Source organism: Mobula hypostoma, chromosome 3, assembly GCF_963921235.1.
Source record: "Mobula hypostoma chromosome 3, sMobHyp1.1, whole genome shotgun sequence".
In the NCBI taxonomy this organism is placed as follows: Eukaryota; Metazoa; Chordata; class Chondrichthyes; order Myliobatiformes; family Myliobatidae; genus Mobula; species Mobula hypostoma.
The window spans coordinates 205120220-205137405 of record NC_086099.1 but is presented as its reverse complement, the minus strand read 5'-3'; the positions used below and the strand labels follow the sequence as shown (position 1 = coordinate 205137405).

Here is a 17186-nt window from a genome sequence, read left to right as displayed (position 1 = left end):
ATTCTGGAAGTAGTTGATTTCGCAGGGTTTTGCCAGAGGGAGAGGGAGAGATGAAGAGAGAAGACGCGAATGGAGAGATCTGATAGGCCGCCGGACGGGGTGGACTCGGAGCGGGGTCCGAAGGTCGGCAATGCTCGGAGGAGACCGATGGTGTAAGAAGGACTATTGAACTGCAGTGAGCCCCAACTTTTGTGCACAGACTGTTGATTATTAAATCTTATGATTTTTGACTGTTGATTATTAAATCTTATGATTTGGGCCCTTTTTCTTTTATATTTTGTTTCTCTACTAACCATATAGTCAAAGTAAAGCTTAATCATTTAATCATATGTTCCATGCTGTTTGTTATTTTGGGGTACTGATTTGTAACAGGGGCCACATCCACCCAAGCGAGGTTTCTTAAGTTTGGCCGGGCAGGGGGTTATCACCCCGTATATTAAGCCACTAGGCAAAGCGAGTGTTACATGTATTTTCCCCTGGCAGCACATTCCAGGCACCCACCATTCTCCATGTAAAAAAAACCTACCTTCCCTCCAATCAATCTAAAATTATGCCCTCTCATATTAGACATTTCCACCTTGGGTAAAAAGACATTGGGTGTCCACTCATCATCTGTTACACCTCCATCAAGTCACCTCTCATCCTCAGTCTCTCCAAAGAGAAAGGCTCTAGCTTACTCAACCTTTCCTCATCCGACATGCTCTCTAATCCAAGTAGTGACCTGGTAAATCTCCTCTGCGCGCTCTCTCTAACATTTATACATCCTTCACGTAATGAGGCAATCAGATTTGAGCACAATTCTCCAAGTGCTGCCTAACCCAAGGGTTCCCAGCCTGAGGTTGACTCAGAATGTCTCAGAGAAGCACAGCACAGAAACAGGACCTTCGGCTGATCTAGTCCATGCCAAAACTATTTATACTGCCTACTCCCATCGAACTGCACTGGGAACATAGCCTTCCCTACCCCTACTGTCCAAATTCCTAATCAAACTTCTCTTAGACGTTGTGGGGATCCATGGCATAAGAAAAGATGGGAACCCCTGGTCTAACCAGAGAAATCGCCACCACATCTCTCAGCTCACACATAGTACTGTGGTCCACAGCTGCCAAGAGTCTTCCTCATTGAGTTAACCATCCCTTGGAAGGAAGGAGTGGGGACTGCCCACGAGCAGAAAAGGGTGAAGTACTCAGAGCTGGCTGGAGGACCATCATCTACCCTGGGGAGGTAGGATGCCAGGATGCCACTGCTCCATCGGCACATCGACAGCGAGGGTACTCCGTGATATGGCAGTGACTGGAGCAAGGCTCAGGAGGTCCACCAGAGAGCTGGCCGAAGAGGCAGAAAAGGGTAGCTTTTGACCGTGACAGAGGGGGAAGGACAGTAACTGGGGGTGAGACGAAGCCTATTGGAAGCTGCAGAGGGTGGCAGGGAGACGTCCTGCAGCTCCCTGCCAGGAAGTGACGTCACTGCCACTGTTCCGCCACCAGGAGATGTACCAGGACTAAGGGAGCAAAACATCAGTGAATGGTGGTCCCCAGCTGATGACCTCATAGCTAACTTAAGGGCACTGCTGGACGAGCGGCAGGCAGCAATGTCAAGCAAGAAACATCTTCCTGTGTAAATCTCATAGACTGAACTGATTATGCAACTGCAATTTAAAATGATGCCTTTTTACTACAATTAGCAGAGCAGGCATCATGTAATGCCAAAGATATATTCATCAAATATAGGCTGCTGGGACAAGGTTTGAGATGGCTTTATAGCAGTGAAAATAGGCATTCTCCTCACCAGAGAGGAGAGGAGGTGGGAAGATGATCTCTGGACCCTTAGCGTCTAAGGTTGGGAACAATCTGATACAATTTCAAATAGAGGTCAGGTGGAGGGATGGAGCTGACAGCTAGGGAATGCTGTTTTCATAGTGCTAGTTTTCTTAACAGATTACTGAGTTAAATTTCTCCTTCAGTATGCTTAAGAGGCAGTTAGATAGACATATAAACAGGCAGGGAATGAAGGGATATTGTTCATGTGCACATAGAGGAGTTTTAAGTTTAATTTACTGTTGTGTTCAATGCAGACATAATGAACAGAAGGGTCTGTTCCTGAGCTGTATAGTTCTATGTTATGTTAATGTATTTCCCAATCCTATTCTAGAGGCACTATCAGCTACTGAATTGCTCTTGCTCTAACAGATTGTTGACATTCTGTGCTTGTATAAAAATGCGCAAATGATACGGCTCTTCTAGCTTTCAAAAGGTCTGGTACAGCCACCATCACCTTCCACATTGAGGTTGGATAAGGCTAGAACGGGAGGTCATAGGTTAAGGGTGAAAGGTGAAATGTTTAAGGGCAACATATGGGGAAACGTCTTCACTCAGAGGGTGGTGAGTGTGTGGAATGAGTTGCCAGTGGATGAGGTGGGTGCGGGTTCAATTTCAACATTTAAGAGAAGTTGGGAAAGTACATGGATGGAACGTGTGTGGAGGGCTATGATCAAGGTGCAGTTCGATGGGACCGGGACGAGATGGGCTGAAAAGTTTGTTTCTGACTGTGGTGCTCAATGACTCTATATATTAGCTGCTGGGTGCTTGGATACCGACTCACAGCACTATGCATATTCTAATTTACTGTCTATAGAACGTTGGTGTGAACTTTTCACTAAGTTTTAGGGCCAACAACAATTTAACTTAAGGCAATTTTAACCTTCTGGGAATTTGTTGGCTAATATAATTAGCATCCAGTACCAGGAATCTCACCAGAAACAGAGATGATGTCAATATCCTATCAGCAGTATTAAGCATGTAGATGCAAATCATCTCTCTAATGCCATTTTTCATTATTCATAATTAGTTGTACTATATTCCACACAAGTCATTATGTTAAAATAAATTAATCACAAAAACTAACATTCTGTTCCAGGAAACTTTGATTGTGTTCTCCAATATATCACACACCTTTCCACTCAGAAAACTGTTCCAACTGGCACATTAGAATCATATCATTGTAAATTTTCACGAGTCTCAGACGTAGTATCAACATGATCTAGAGGTTTAAACCATACAGTTCTTATGGCTGCAGGAAACTAACTCTGAAGGGCAAAGAATAAAGCATTTGATTCACGTCTTAAACCACATGGGTTTGTGGAAGCATTTAACATTTCTGCAGACATGCGAATGGTGATCATGTTTTATCCAGTCAAAGTTCTTCACACATTCAAAGCTATTCAGGAACATTAATTACCCTTCAAACATCAAGCTCCTAAACTAGTATGGATAACTTCACTTACCTCAACACCGATCTGATTCCACAATCTATGAACTCACTTTCAAGAACTGTACAACTAATGTTTTCAATAGTATGCAACACACATAAAAGTTGCTGGTGAACACAGCAGGCCAGGCAGCATCTCTAGGAAGAGGCACAGTCGACGTTTTGGGCTGAGACCCTTCGTCATCATGATGGCAGAGTACAAGGTTAATGGCAGGATCCTTAGCAGTGTGGAAGAACAGATGGATCTTGGGGTCCAAGTCCATATCTCCCTCAAAGTTGCTAGGGTTGTTAAGAAGGAGTGTGGTGTGTTGGCATTTATTAGTCATGGGACTGAACTCAAGAGCCATGAGGTAATGATGCCATTCTGTAAAACTCTGGTTAGACCACAACTGGAGTATTGTGTTCTCTTCCAGTTGCCTCATTATAGGAAGGATGTGAAAGCTTTAAAGAGAGTGCAGAGGAAATTTACCGGAAGGCTGCCTGGATTAGAGATCATGGCCTTTGAGGAAAGGTTCAGTGAGCTAAGGCTTTTCTCTTTGGAGTGAAGGAGGATGAGAAGTGACTTGTTAGAGGTGTGTAAGATGATAAGTGGCATAGGTAGAGTGGATAGCCAGCGCCTTTCTCCCAGGGTGGAAATGGCTAATACAAGAGGACATATTTTTGAAGCAATTGGAGGAAAGTAAAAGGGAGATATAAGAGGTAGGTTTTTTACAGAGTAGTGGGCACGTGGCCAAGTGGTTAAGGCATTCCACTAGCAACCTGAAGGTCGTGAGTTCGAGCCCCAGCCGAGGCAGCGTGTTGTGTCCTTGAGCAAGGCACTTAACCGCACAGCTCTGCGACAACACTGGTGCCAAGCTGTATCAGCCCTTGCCCTTCCCTTGGACAACATTGGTGTCATGGAGAGGGGAAGCTTGCAGCATGGGCAACTGCTGGTCTTCCATACAACCTTGCCCAGGCCTGCACCCTGGAGAGTGAAGACTTTCCAGGCGCAGATCCATGGTCTCACAAGACTAACGGATGCCTTTATTTTTACAGAGTAGTAAGTGCATGGAGGGTGGCGGTAGAAATTGATACATTACAGACATATAAGAAAGTTTTGGGTAAGCGCATGGATGAATGAAAAGTGAAGGGCTAGGTGGGAGCGAAGCATTTGATTGATCTTGGACTAGGTTAAGAGGGCGACGCAACATTATGGCTGAAGAGTCTGGAGTGTACGATATTGTTCTACTTTCTATGCCCCCCGTTCTAAAATAGGCAGAAGGTACAGACTGTCAATCTTTATGATTGAGACTTATGCTAAAAAATTTTCCTGACCGTTGTTTTCACTGAAGGCTCCCATAAACTTTCACTCCAAGAACATTCCCTCTGCTGCTTTGTACTCAGATTTATGGGCATTCCACCGCCCAGGAATTCCTGCCCACATAAAAGAAGTGAAAACTTCCGTCATCATGTTTCCTTCTCAATGTGAGCTCGCAGGAAGCATGCTACAACTAACCTGATAAATATTTCAGGATTTATTGTTTAGGTCTCAACATTGATTACTGACTTTGCCTAATCTGTTGATCAAGAAGCTCTCTCAAAGTTTGCTGTTTTTGTGTTTTGCAGTGTGATGGATCTGTTTAGTAGATTCCATACGCTCATTTCAAGTGCTCCTTTATGCAGCACTGACGTAGGGTTTGCACTTGCGCTGGTGGTGAGAGTGAAGTGAGAGGCTTATGAGAATTTAGGAATACATCAAAAAATTCCATTTATATTCTGTATTTATAATATAATTATATTTATATTACTAGTTACCCTTGAGAAGGTGGTGGTGATCTATCTTCTTGAACTGCACCAGTCCTTGAGGTGTGGGTATACCAGCATTGCTAACCGATTTCCAAAATTTTGACCTTGCGATGGTGAAGAAATGGCCAAATATTCCAACATCCAGGCAATGATGTTCCCATGTTTTCACTGCTCTGGTACTTCTAGCTGGTAGAGGTTGTGGGTTTGGAAGGTGCTACCTACGTGTCCTGGTGAATTGCTGCACTGCTAGTGGTGGATTGAGTGAATGGTTGTGGATGGAGAGCTTATCAAGGGGGTTGCTGTGTTCTGCGTGGCGGTGGGCTTCTGGAGTGTTGTGAAGCTTCACTCATCGAGGCAAGTGGGCAATATTTCATGACACTCCTGACTTGGGCCCTGTAGATGTTGTACAGGCTCTGAGAAGTTAGGATTTGAGTTACTCTCTGCAGGTTCGTTAGCCTCTGAACAGTTCTGAACCCATGGACGATACCTCACTACTTTTTAAAATTTCTATTTTTGCACTATTTATTTAATTTAACTCTTTTATATGTATATACTTGCTGTAATTCACAGTTTTTTTTCTCTATTCTTATGTATTACATTGTGCTGCTCCTGTAAAGTTAACAACTTTCATGATATATGCTGGTGATATTAAACTTGTTTCTGATTCTGGTTCTTTTTGCCGCATTTTATATATATATATATATATATATACCTACTTCAGTTCACGTGGCCCTTGAGAATGTTCACTATTTAATAAGGTTATGACTGATCTGATCTTGGCCAAATCCATCTTCCTGTTGATCATCATAAATTTTGATTTCCCTGTAGTCCATTTCTCTGCTTTAAAGTTACCCAGTAATTTATTCCCCAGGGCTCACTGAGGTCCAATGATTCATGGTCCCCTGAGAGAAGATGGACCTCATCTCAACCCTTATTTTGAATCTATGGTCAAATGTCTAATTCCTCCAAAGTTCAAAGTTCTAAGTTCTAAGTAAATTTTATTATCAAAGTACCTATTTGTCACCATTTACAACCCTGTGATTCATTTTCTTGTGGGCATACTTAACAAATCCATAGAAGAGTAACTATAACAGGATCAATGAAAGTTCACCAGAGTGCAGAAGACAACAAACTGTGCAAATACAAATATAAATAAATAGCAATAAGTAACGAGAACATGAGATAATGAGTTAAAGAGTCCTTAAAAATGAGATCAATGGTTGTGGGAACATTTCGATGCTGGGGCAAGTGAGTGTTTCCAGCATCTGCAGAATTCCTGTTGTTTACGTAGTTATCTCCTTTTGTTCAAGAGCCCGATGGTGGAGGGGTAGTAACTGTTCTTGAACCTGGTGGTGGGAGTCCTGAAGCTCTTGTACCTTCTACCTAATGGCAGCAGTGAGAAAAGAGCATGGCCTGAGTGACGAGGATCTATGTTGTTGAGGACCCTCTCTTGGAGGGTCAGACACCCTGAGCCAATAGGCTGGTCCTGGACTTATTTCCTGGCATAATTTACATATTACTGTTTAATTATTTATGGTTTTATTACTATTTATTTATCTATGGTGCAACTGTAACGAAAACCAATTTCCCCCAGGATCAATAAAGTATGACTATGACTATTTCTTGTAGATATGCTCAGTAGTTGGGAGGGCTTTACCTATGGTGTATTCGGCCAAACACACAACATTTTGCAGGATGTTCCGTTCAGAGGCATTGGTGTTTCTATACCGGGCTGTCAATGCACTCTCCACTACACATCTATAAAAGCCTGTCAAATTTTTTGATATCATGCTGAATATGCACCAACTCCTAAGGAAGTAGAGGCACTGTCATCAAACATCGACTTCTCTAACTTCCGCTAATGCCCCACCTCTCCCTTGTACCCCATCCGTTATTTATTTTTATACACACATTCTTTCTCTCACTCTCCTTTTTCTCCCTCTGTCCCTCTGACTATACCCCTTGCCCATCCTCTGGTTTCCCCCCCCCTTTGTCTTTCTCCCTGGGCCTCCTGTCCCATGATCCTCTCATATCCCCTTTGCCAATCTCCTGTCCAGCTCTTGGCTCCATCCCTCCCCCTCCTGTCTTCTCCTATCATTTTGGATCTCCCCCTCCCTCTCCCACTTTCAAATCTCTTATTAACTCTTCCTTCAGTTAGTCCTGACGAAGGGTCTCGGCCTGAAACGTCGACTGTACCTCTTCCTAGAGATGCTGCCTGGCCTGCTGCGTTCACCAGCAACTTTGATGTGTGTTGCTTGAATTTCCAGCATCTGCAGAATTCCTGTTGTGAGGTACTGTCAAGCTTTCTTTGTAATTGTACTTACGTGCTGGGACCAGGACAGGTCCTCTGAAATAGTAAAACCCAGGAATTTAACTCATCCTCTCCACCGATCTTCCAAGGAGAACTGGCTCATGAACGTCTGGTTTCCCCTTCTGGAAGTCTACAATCAGTTCCTTGGTCTTGCTGATATTGAGTGAGAGGCTGTTGTTATGCCGCCACTCAGCCAGAGTTTCAGGCTGATTCGTCATCACTGGAAGAAAACTTTATCACATCGGTTCTCTCAAATCCTTTTTGGATTTCATTAAGACAATAGACAATAAGTGCAGGAGTAGGCCATTCGGCCCTTCGAGCCAGCACCGCCATTCACTGTGACCATGGCTGATTATCCACAATCAGTACCCCGTTCCTGCCTTCTCCCCATATCCCTTGATTCTGCTATCATTAAGCACTCTATCTAACTCTTTCTTGAAAGCATCCAGAGAATTGGCCTCCACTGCCTTCTGAGGCAGAGCATTCCACAGATCCACAACTCTCTGGGTGAAAAAGTTTTTCCTCAACTCTGTTCTACATGGCCTACCCCTTATTCTCAAATTGTGGCCTATGATTCTGGACTCCCCCAAAATCGGGAACATGTTTCCTGCCTCTAGCATGTCCAATCCCTTAATAATCTTATATGTTTCAATCAGATCCCCTCTCATCCTTCTAAATTCCAGTGTATACAAGCCCAGTCGCTCCAATCTTCCAACATATGACAGTCCCGCCATCATTAACCTCATGGACCTCCGCTGCACTCCCTCAAAAGCAAGAATGTCCTTCCTCAAATTTGGAGACCAAAACTGTACACAATACTCCAGGTGTGGTCTCAACAGGGCCCTGTACAACTGCAGAAGGACCTCTTTGCTCCTATACTCAACTCCCCTTGTTATGAAGGCCAACATGCCATTAGCTTTCTTCACTGCCTGCTGTACCTGCATGCTTACCTTCAGAGACTGATGAACAGGGACACCTAGATCTCGTTGTACTTCCCATTTTCCTAACTTGACACCATTCAAATAGTAATCTGCCTTCCTGTTCTAGCCACCAAAGTGGAAAACCTCATATTTATCCACATTAAACTGCATCTGCCCACTCTCCCAACCTGTCCAAGTCATCCTGAATTATCACAACACCCTCCACACATTTCACACTGTCACCCAGCTTTGTGTCATCTGCAAATTTGCTAATGTTTCTTCCCTTCATCTAAATCATTAATATATATTGTAAGTAGCTGCGGTCCCAGCACTGAGCCTTGCGGTACTCCACTAGTCACTGCCTGTTATTCTGAAAGGGACCCGTTAATACCTACTCTTTGTTTCCTGTCTGCCAACCAATTTTCTATCCATGTCAGTACCCTACCCCCAATACCATGTGCTCTAATTTTGCCCACTAATCTCCTATGTGGGACCTTATCAAAGGCTTTCTGAAAGTCCAGGTACACTACATCCACTGGCTCTCCCTTGTCCATTTTCATAGTTACATCCTCAAAAAATTCCAGAAGATTAGTCAAGCATGATTTCCCCTTCGTAAATCCATGCTGACTCGGACCGATCCTGTTACTGCTATCCAAATGTGCCACTATTTCATCCTTTATAATTGACTCCAGCATCTTCCCCACCACTGATGTCAGGCTAACTGGTCTATACTTCCCTGTTTTCTCTCTCCCTCCTTTCTTAAAAAGTGGGATAACATTAGCTACCCTCCAGTCCTCAGGACCTGATCCTGAATCTATAGAACATTGGAAAATAATTACCAATGCATCCACGATTTCTAGAGCCACCTCCTTAAGTACCCTGGGGTGCAGACCATCAGGCCCTGGGGATTTATCAGCCTTCAGTCCCATCAGTCTATCCAACACCATTTTCTGCCTAATGTGAATCTCCTTCAGTTCCTCCATTACCCTAGGTCCTCCGGCCACTATTACATATGGGAGATTGTTTGTGTCTTCCCTAGTGAAGACAGATCCAAAGTACCTGTTCAACTCATCTGCTATTTCCTTGTTCCCTATAATAAATTCACCAGTTTCTGTCTTCAAGGGCCCAACTTTGGTCTTAACTAATGTTTTCCTCTTCACATACCTAAAGAAGCTTTTACTATCCTCCTTTATATTTTTGGCTAGCTTGCCTTTGTATCTCATCTTTTCTCCCCGTATTGCCTTTTTAGTTATCCTCTGTTGCTCTTTAAAAGTTTCCCAATCCTCTGGCTTCCCGCTCATCTTTGCTATGTTATACATCTTCTCTTTTATTTTTATACTGTCCTTGATTTCCCTTGTCAGCCACGGTCACCCCTGACTCCCCTTAGAATCTTTCTTCCTCTTTGGAATGAACTGATCCTGCACCTTCTGTATTATTCCCAGAAATACCTGCCATTGTTGTTCCACTGTCATCCCTGCTAGGGTATCTTTCCAGTCAACTTTGGCCAGCTCCTCCCTCATGACTCCATAGTCCCCTTTGTTCAACTGTAATACTGACACTTCTGTTTTTCCCTTCTCCATCTCAAATTGTAGATTAAAACATCATATTATGGTCACTACCTACTAATGGCTCCTTTACCTCAAGTTCCCTTATCAAATCCAGTTCACTACACAACACTAAATCTAGAATTGCCTTCTCCCTGGTAGGTTCCAGTACAAGCTGCTCTAAGAATCCATCTCGGAGGCACTCCACAAACTCCCTTTCTTGAGCTCCAGTACCAACCTGATTTTCCCAGCATGTTAAAATCCCCCATAGCAACCGTAGCATTACCTTTGCGACATGCCAATTTTAACTCTTGATTCAACTTGCACTCTATATCCAGGTTACTGTTTGGTGGCCTGTAGATAACTCCCATCAGGGTCTTTCTGAACTTACAATTTCTCAGTCCTATCCATACTGACTCTACATCTCCTGATTCTATGTCACCCCTCGCAAGGGACTGGATTTCATTCCTCACCAACAGAGCCAATTGTTAAGAAACAATTCACTTCCTTCAGAATTCTATAAAGGCCATATTTACTCAATCTTTGCCCACAAAGTAACTTCTTCATTGTAGATCATGGTACATTGTAAATCAGCTGTTATAATAGCTCAGAGCATCCCATGGATTTACACATTGAGTCCGCCCAATCTGTTAATTATTGTCTGACTAAATACGTATGTAGTAGCATGTTGGCAATGGTGAGAGGACTTGTTTCCAAGAGGCCCCAGTTTGCCCCTGGCCCATTGTCTGACTGTTCTGAGAACGACGGATGCCAAAGTGCTAGAGACTCCGGAACTTTTTAATGCCTTTGAGATATTGATAAAAAAAGAAAAGAAATACCCAGAGGAAAATCTTGGCACCATGAGTAATTGTTGGTGACAGAAACAATAAATATTAAGAATTAGTCAGCAAAATAATTTATATTACAAAATCATGCTTTCTGAAAAACGTGATAAACAAAATATTACAGCAGAAATTTCTAATCTATATTTGATAATGTAAGGCTTCCCTCTGTGGGAAACGCTTCATATAACAGTTAATCAACAGGGATACAAAAAAAGGGTGGTTTTGTTGTCCAAAAGCAAAGTATTATGGATACCGAAAAGCTGGAAGTACTCAGCAAATCAGATAGCGCCTTTGGAGAGTTGATGTTTCACCTCAACAACTTTAATCAGAATTTCACAGTGAGCCATTACACCTTTTTCTTGATTCTCTGTTGCATCACCTTCATTTAATTCTTCATTGTAAACAGCACAGAAGATGTGAGTATCACAGTTTACCAATCCACACAAGTCTGGTGGCTACAAGAGATGGTCAAGGTCTAAATGTTAGATGATGGTTTGATTGCCTGTTGAATACCCAGAGCCACTCCTCAAGCCATTCAGTTCAGTCGGGAGAGTTACAGAATATTTCCAAATCCAGTTCCAAAATACCAAGCAGCTCAGAATAACCCAGGATAAAGCGTTCTGATTAATTGATGGACTGTCTAATAGCAGAGACAGATCCACGGAGTTATCGAGCACCACATTACAGAAACAGGCGGGGTTGTAGAGTAGCAGCTAGTATAATACTCTACAGTGCCAGCAATTAAGGTTCAATTCCTGCTGCTGTCTGTAAGGAGTTTGCAAGTTCTCCCTGTGTGTTTTTCTGCCAGGTGCTCCAGTTTCCTTCCACATTCCAAACATGTACAGGTTAGTAAGTTGTGGGCATGCTCCATGTTGGCACCGGAAGAACGGTGACACTTAACGGCTTCCCCTGCACATCATTGGACTATGTTGATCAGTGACACAAAAGACGCATTTCATTGTATGCTTCAATGTTTCAGTGTATATGTCACAAATAAAGCTAATCTTTAATCTATATCACTTGACCCATCTAGTCTATGCCTAATCCCAAATACCCACACCTAGATGGTAGCTCTCCATATGCCACACAACCATGTACCTACCCAAGCCTCCCTCAAATGTTGCAATCAAACCCACATCCACCACTTCTGCTGGAAGCTTGTTCCACACTCACACCACCATCTGCATGAAGAAGTTCCCTTCAGGTCTCCCTTAAATATTTCATCTTTCAACCCAAACCTATGACGTCTAGTTCTAGTCTCACCCAACCTCAGGGGAATGCCTGTAGGCGTTTATTCTACTTACATGCCTCATAATTTTGTACACCTCTTTAAGATCCCCCCTTATTTTCCTATGTTCTAGGGAGTGAAGTGCACAAGACTTTTGCACAGTGGTGTATTTGCCAATGTGGAGTGAAGAGCGAGTTTGTAAACCTGGCGGAAGCAAAGGATGCTGGGATTGGTGAAGGCCTCACTGCAGGAGGGGTGTGAGACACGTGGCAGAGAAGGAGTTCCAGGGGCACTGGTGCAGACACACTGAGCCCAGAGACACCGGGCCAAGGTAACCTGACTCCAAACTACTGGTTTATTGATCATTACAGAACGTCTCTGGTGCCTCCCACTCCCTCCCCTCTCCCTTCCCCTTTCCCCAACCATGATTCCCCTCTCCCTGGCCCCTTCCCATTCTAAGTCCATAATAGAGACCCATATCAGAATCACTTACATATGTCATAAAATTTGTTTTTCTTTTGTGTAACAGTACAATACAATACATAAAATTACTAAAGTACTGTGCAGAAGTCTTAGGTACCCTAGCTGAATATACGTTTGTATGTGCCTAGGATTTTTACATATGTTGCCACTTTCCAGGAATTATGGATCTATATTCCCAGATTCCTCTGTTCTATCTCACACCTGAGTGCCCCACCATTCACTGTGGAAGTCTTGCTCTGACTTGTCCTGCCAAAGTGCAATGCTTCACTCTTTTCTGCATTAAATTCCATTTGACAATTTTCAGTCCATTTTTCTGCATCAGTTTTCTCCACCAACAGTAGAATTTGGCTGCAATGCCTGCACAGGATGCAGTATGCTGTATATTTTGTTCATTACAGCAAGTTGCTAAGACATCTTTGGCAGCACTTGACAAGCCCACAGCCTTCATGAGGTAGAATGAAAGGGCAGAAAATGATTAGGAATCCAATCGCCGCCAAGCTAGGCACAATTCTGGTTTATAGATTCGGAGTCACAGAATCATACAGAATTGAAACAGGCCATTCAGCCCATCATGTCCACACTAACCAGTGGGCACACTTCCCTTTCCACCCCAATTCATCGTTATGAGCCAAAATTCTAGCCTACTTAACAGTGCGACTGGATTACCTTAAACACAGTGTTGTCTCAATGGCTCAGGAAACACAATGAACAAATAAAATATTCAGTGGAGATTGAGAGTGCTTGTTCTTCAAGTAGTAATTACTACTCTGGTTTCCAGAACAACAGCAGACTTAACACTCCCAGGTGCAATATTGTTAACGGGTGGAAAAAGTCTCACACAATACAAATGCCAGTGTCTAGAACTGCAGCTTTGGCTTGGGTAGCTACCCCCTGTGATCCTCTTTAATTTCACATTTACTGAGGATCCTTATTGCAACAATAAAGGGAGTGTGGTCTTGATGTCATTTACTCTGAGCTCTCAATGCAGTTCTAATTATCCCAAACAAGTCAAGTTTATTGGCTGACGTACAAGAGCAGTGAGGAAAAGGTACAATAAAATCCTCACACCTCCATGATATACCACTTCTGTAAAATACTCTTCAGTAAAGATCAAAGGAAAGTATCTTCTGTATCTCAAATGTTTTGATCCATTACTGATTACCAAACCGCTCTTTTCAATCCTCAAAAATATATCAAATACTTCAAGGACACCCATGGACTTTTGAACTCAATAACGAGGTGGCCTACAGGGAAGAAGTCATCTCTCTGACACAGTGGTGTCAAGAAAACAACCTCTCCTTCAAGGTCACAAAAACAAAGGAGCTGGTTGTGGATTACAGAAGTAATGGAGATGGACAAATGCCTATTGACATCAATGAATCTGGGGCTGAGAGGGTAAACAGCTTCAAGTTCCTCAACATCCACATCACTGAGGACCTCATGTGGTCTGTACATACCAGCTGCGTGGTGAAAAAGGCACAACAACGCCTCTTTCACCTCAGATGGATGAGGAAGTTTGGTGTGGACACCCAAATCCTAAGAACTTTCTACGGGGGCACAATTGAGAGTATCCTGACTGGCTGCATCACTGCCTGGTAAGGGAACTGTACCTCCTTTAATCGCAGGATTCTGCAGAGAGTGGTGCGGACAGCCCAGTGCATCGGTAGTTGTGAACTTCCCACGGATCAGGACATTTACAAGGACAGGTGTGTAAGAAGGGACTGCAGGATCATTGGGGACCCAAGCCATCCCAACCGCAATCTATTCCAGCTGCTACCATCCGGGAGGTGGTACCGCAGCATAAAAGCCAGGACCAACAGGCTCCAGGACAGCTTCTTCCACCAGGCCATCAGGCTGATGAACTCATGCTTACTTGAGTGTACTCTATATTACATAGACTATTCTATTTATTATAAATTATTATAAATTGCACATTTAGATAGAGGCACAACATAAAGATTTTTACTCGTCATGTATGTGAAGGATGTAAGAAATAAAGTCAATTCAATTCAATCCTGATGCTATGTACAGCAAATTCTTCTGTTTTAATGGATTCTAAATCTACAGTGTCCTGAAATTTCATAGTTCCCCATTTCTAAACAAATGCTTATATTAAGTAATTGTGCAGTCTGTTTCTAAACAAAGTTTCAGTGTTGAACCTCAGAGTAAACGGGGCAAGTTTTGTATATGGATATCCTTGAATGTTGCTACAGATGCAGCTTCCTATGGTGACTTGAAATTCACTCAAATCTCTGTAGCTCAGATCATTTTCAGAAATTACTGGAGTCTCTAAGTCGCACTTAGAGTAGACTGAGGTATGCCAATTTTCCTGAACCTCAGAAAACCTGCTCCTTATCTCCTTAAAACGGATTCTCACATTCACTTTGATATTTTCCCCCCTTTAATGGTGGGTTCTTTATCTTCCTGGCTTTATCAACCTTAGTGCAACACACACAAAATGCTGGAGGAACTCAGCAGGTTAGGCAGCACCTATGGAAATGAAAAAAAAACGTTGATGTTTCAGGCCGAGACCATTCTTCAGGACCGGACAGGAAGAAGAAAGTTAGCAGAATAAAAAAGGTGGAGTGAGTGGAAGGAGGACCGGCTAGAAGGTGACAGGTTAAGTCATGTGGGTGGGGGAGGGAGGATGAAGTAAGAACCTACAAGGTGATAGGTGGAAAGGCAAAGGGCTGGAGGAGAAGGAATCTGATAAGAGAGGAGTGTAGACCATGGAAGAAAGAGGACGAGGGGCACCAGGGATCGTGATAGGCAGGAGACGAGAAGAGGTAAGAGACCAGAGTTAGGAATAGAAGAAGAGGGAAAGGGGAGGGAAAAGATTATGTTGCTATTCCTTCATCATGACTGCGTCAACATCTTTAAAATCCCTGCTCAAATTCAGAAAATAATACTGCAGTAGTTCAAAGACACTAAATAATTGCATTGCAAGTAAATTTTACAAGCAACAAGAAAAGCAAAATTAAACTGTATACACTGGATGCCCTAGCTGGGTGGGTTTTCGTTGATTCCATTATGGTTATTATTCTATAGATTTATTGAGTATGCCAACAAAAAAATGAATTGGGATGTATATAGTCAGGGTTGTGTGTGTATTTTTATATGTGTGTATGTGTGTGTGTGTGTGTGTGTGTGTGTGTATATATACTTTGATACTCAATTTACTTTGAACTTTGGAATTGAGTAAAAACAAAAAATTCTTCACATACTCAGGCAGCTTCTGTGAAGAGAAACAGCATTAACATTTCAGGTCAATGACCCTTCAGCAGAATCAATACAAGGTCATTGTCCTGGAATATTAGTTCTGTTTCTCTTTGCACAGAATTAAAAGAATTTGATTTCACGAGTCTTTTATTTTTGTGGCAATTGTCCTCTAGGAACTAGTTGATATTTGTGGTAAAATTATTAATAAATCTTCCATGAAAAAATGAATGTTTCTCCAATGACACCAACTACTGAAGAACATCAATGTGTAGTCTTAAATTAATCCACCTTCTTTTCCTTTAACGTGAAGCAGTTGTGAGGAAAGAAGACAAAGACAATTTTAAGAGGAATGGAACCCAGCAAAAGTGATCAACCATTACAATCAATTAAAGAAGAATTCATCTAGAATCCGTGTAGCAAGAAAGCCAAGGATGTAATATTGAAGCTTTATAAGGCATTGGTCAGTCTGCACTTGGAATATTGTGAGCAGTTTTGGGCCTCATATCTAAGAAGGGAAATGCTGGCATTGGAGAGGGTCCAGGGGAGTTTCACAGAATAATCCTGGGAATGAAAGGGTCTGAAAGGGTCCTATTTAATGGCCTTGAGCCAATACTCACTGGAATTTAGAAGAATGAGACCAATTGAAACCCATTGAAAGAAATAGAGTGGACATGCAGAGGACTTTTCCTATTGATATGCTCAGATTCATCCTCAATTCTAGCAAGTTTAAGGTCATTTCACTCAAACAGTCGGCAAGATGTACTTTATGAAGTCCTTCAGTCAGTCACAAGAATTGCAAATCGGGGAGGTCAGGTAAAATTTCTATGGGTTCCAGCACATGTAGGGGTGAAGGGGAATGAGAGGGTGGATGAGTTGGCGAAGAGGCCGTTAAAGAAAGAAAATATAGAAATGCACATTAGTATCAGTAAAGCAGAGGTTAAGTATGTAATCTGGGAAAAAATCAACCAAATGTGGCAAAAAAAAATGGGACAGGGAGGGGAAAGGGAGGCATTTATATCAAATACAAAAGAGTGTTGCAGTTACTAGGGTAGGTAATGGAAACAGAAGAGAGGAAATTGTGTGGACTAGGTTAAGGCTGGGGCACTGTGCATTAAACAAAACATTGAAAATGATAGGGAAACACCAGACAGGATTGTGTGAGGAATGTCAGGAAGAGGAGTCAGTAGAACATGTAGTTCTGAGTTGCAGGAAGTATGGGATACAGAGAGAGATATGAGAATTAATCTAAGGGAATTGGGGGTGCAGGAATTCACAATAAAAGGGTTGCTGGGCATGGGTGAGAGAGCACAGGTCAGGGTATTTTTAGCTTTCTTAAGGGATACAGGGGTTTTTTATAGGATATCATGGATAAGCAGGAATAGGGTACTAGGATGGCCAAAGATGGGAGGATAAAGTGTAGGTTAGGGTATGTGTGTGTGTGTGTGTGTGTGTGTGTGTGAGAGAGAGAGAGATTGGGTGAAGGGATTTAGAATGTAAGTCTATTGCACACTTTGGAGCAGAAGGTGGTGGTAATGCATCATTAAGCTGGGTGCCAACCGCCGTAAAACAAGACGGAGAGGAGAA

General features: G+C 42.7%; 1 long non-coding RNA gene across 1 annotated transcript in view; it reads left to right on the top strand.

The window, feature by feature from the left end:
• LOC134343651 (uncharacterized) overlaps positions 1–17186 on the top strand; it is a 113090-nt gene that overhangs the window by 52889 nt on the left and 43015 nt on the right. The window contains exon 2 of the long non-coding RNA XR_010017308.1: positions 12034–12231. This is a non-coding gene — a long non-coding RNA (uncharacterized LOC134343651). The remainder of the gene's footprint in view (positions 1–12033; positions 12232–17186) is intronic.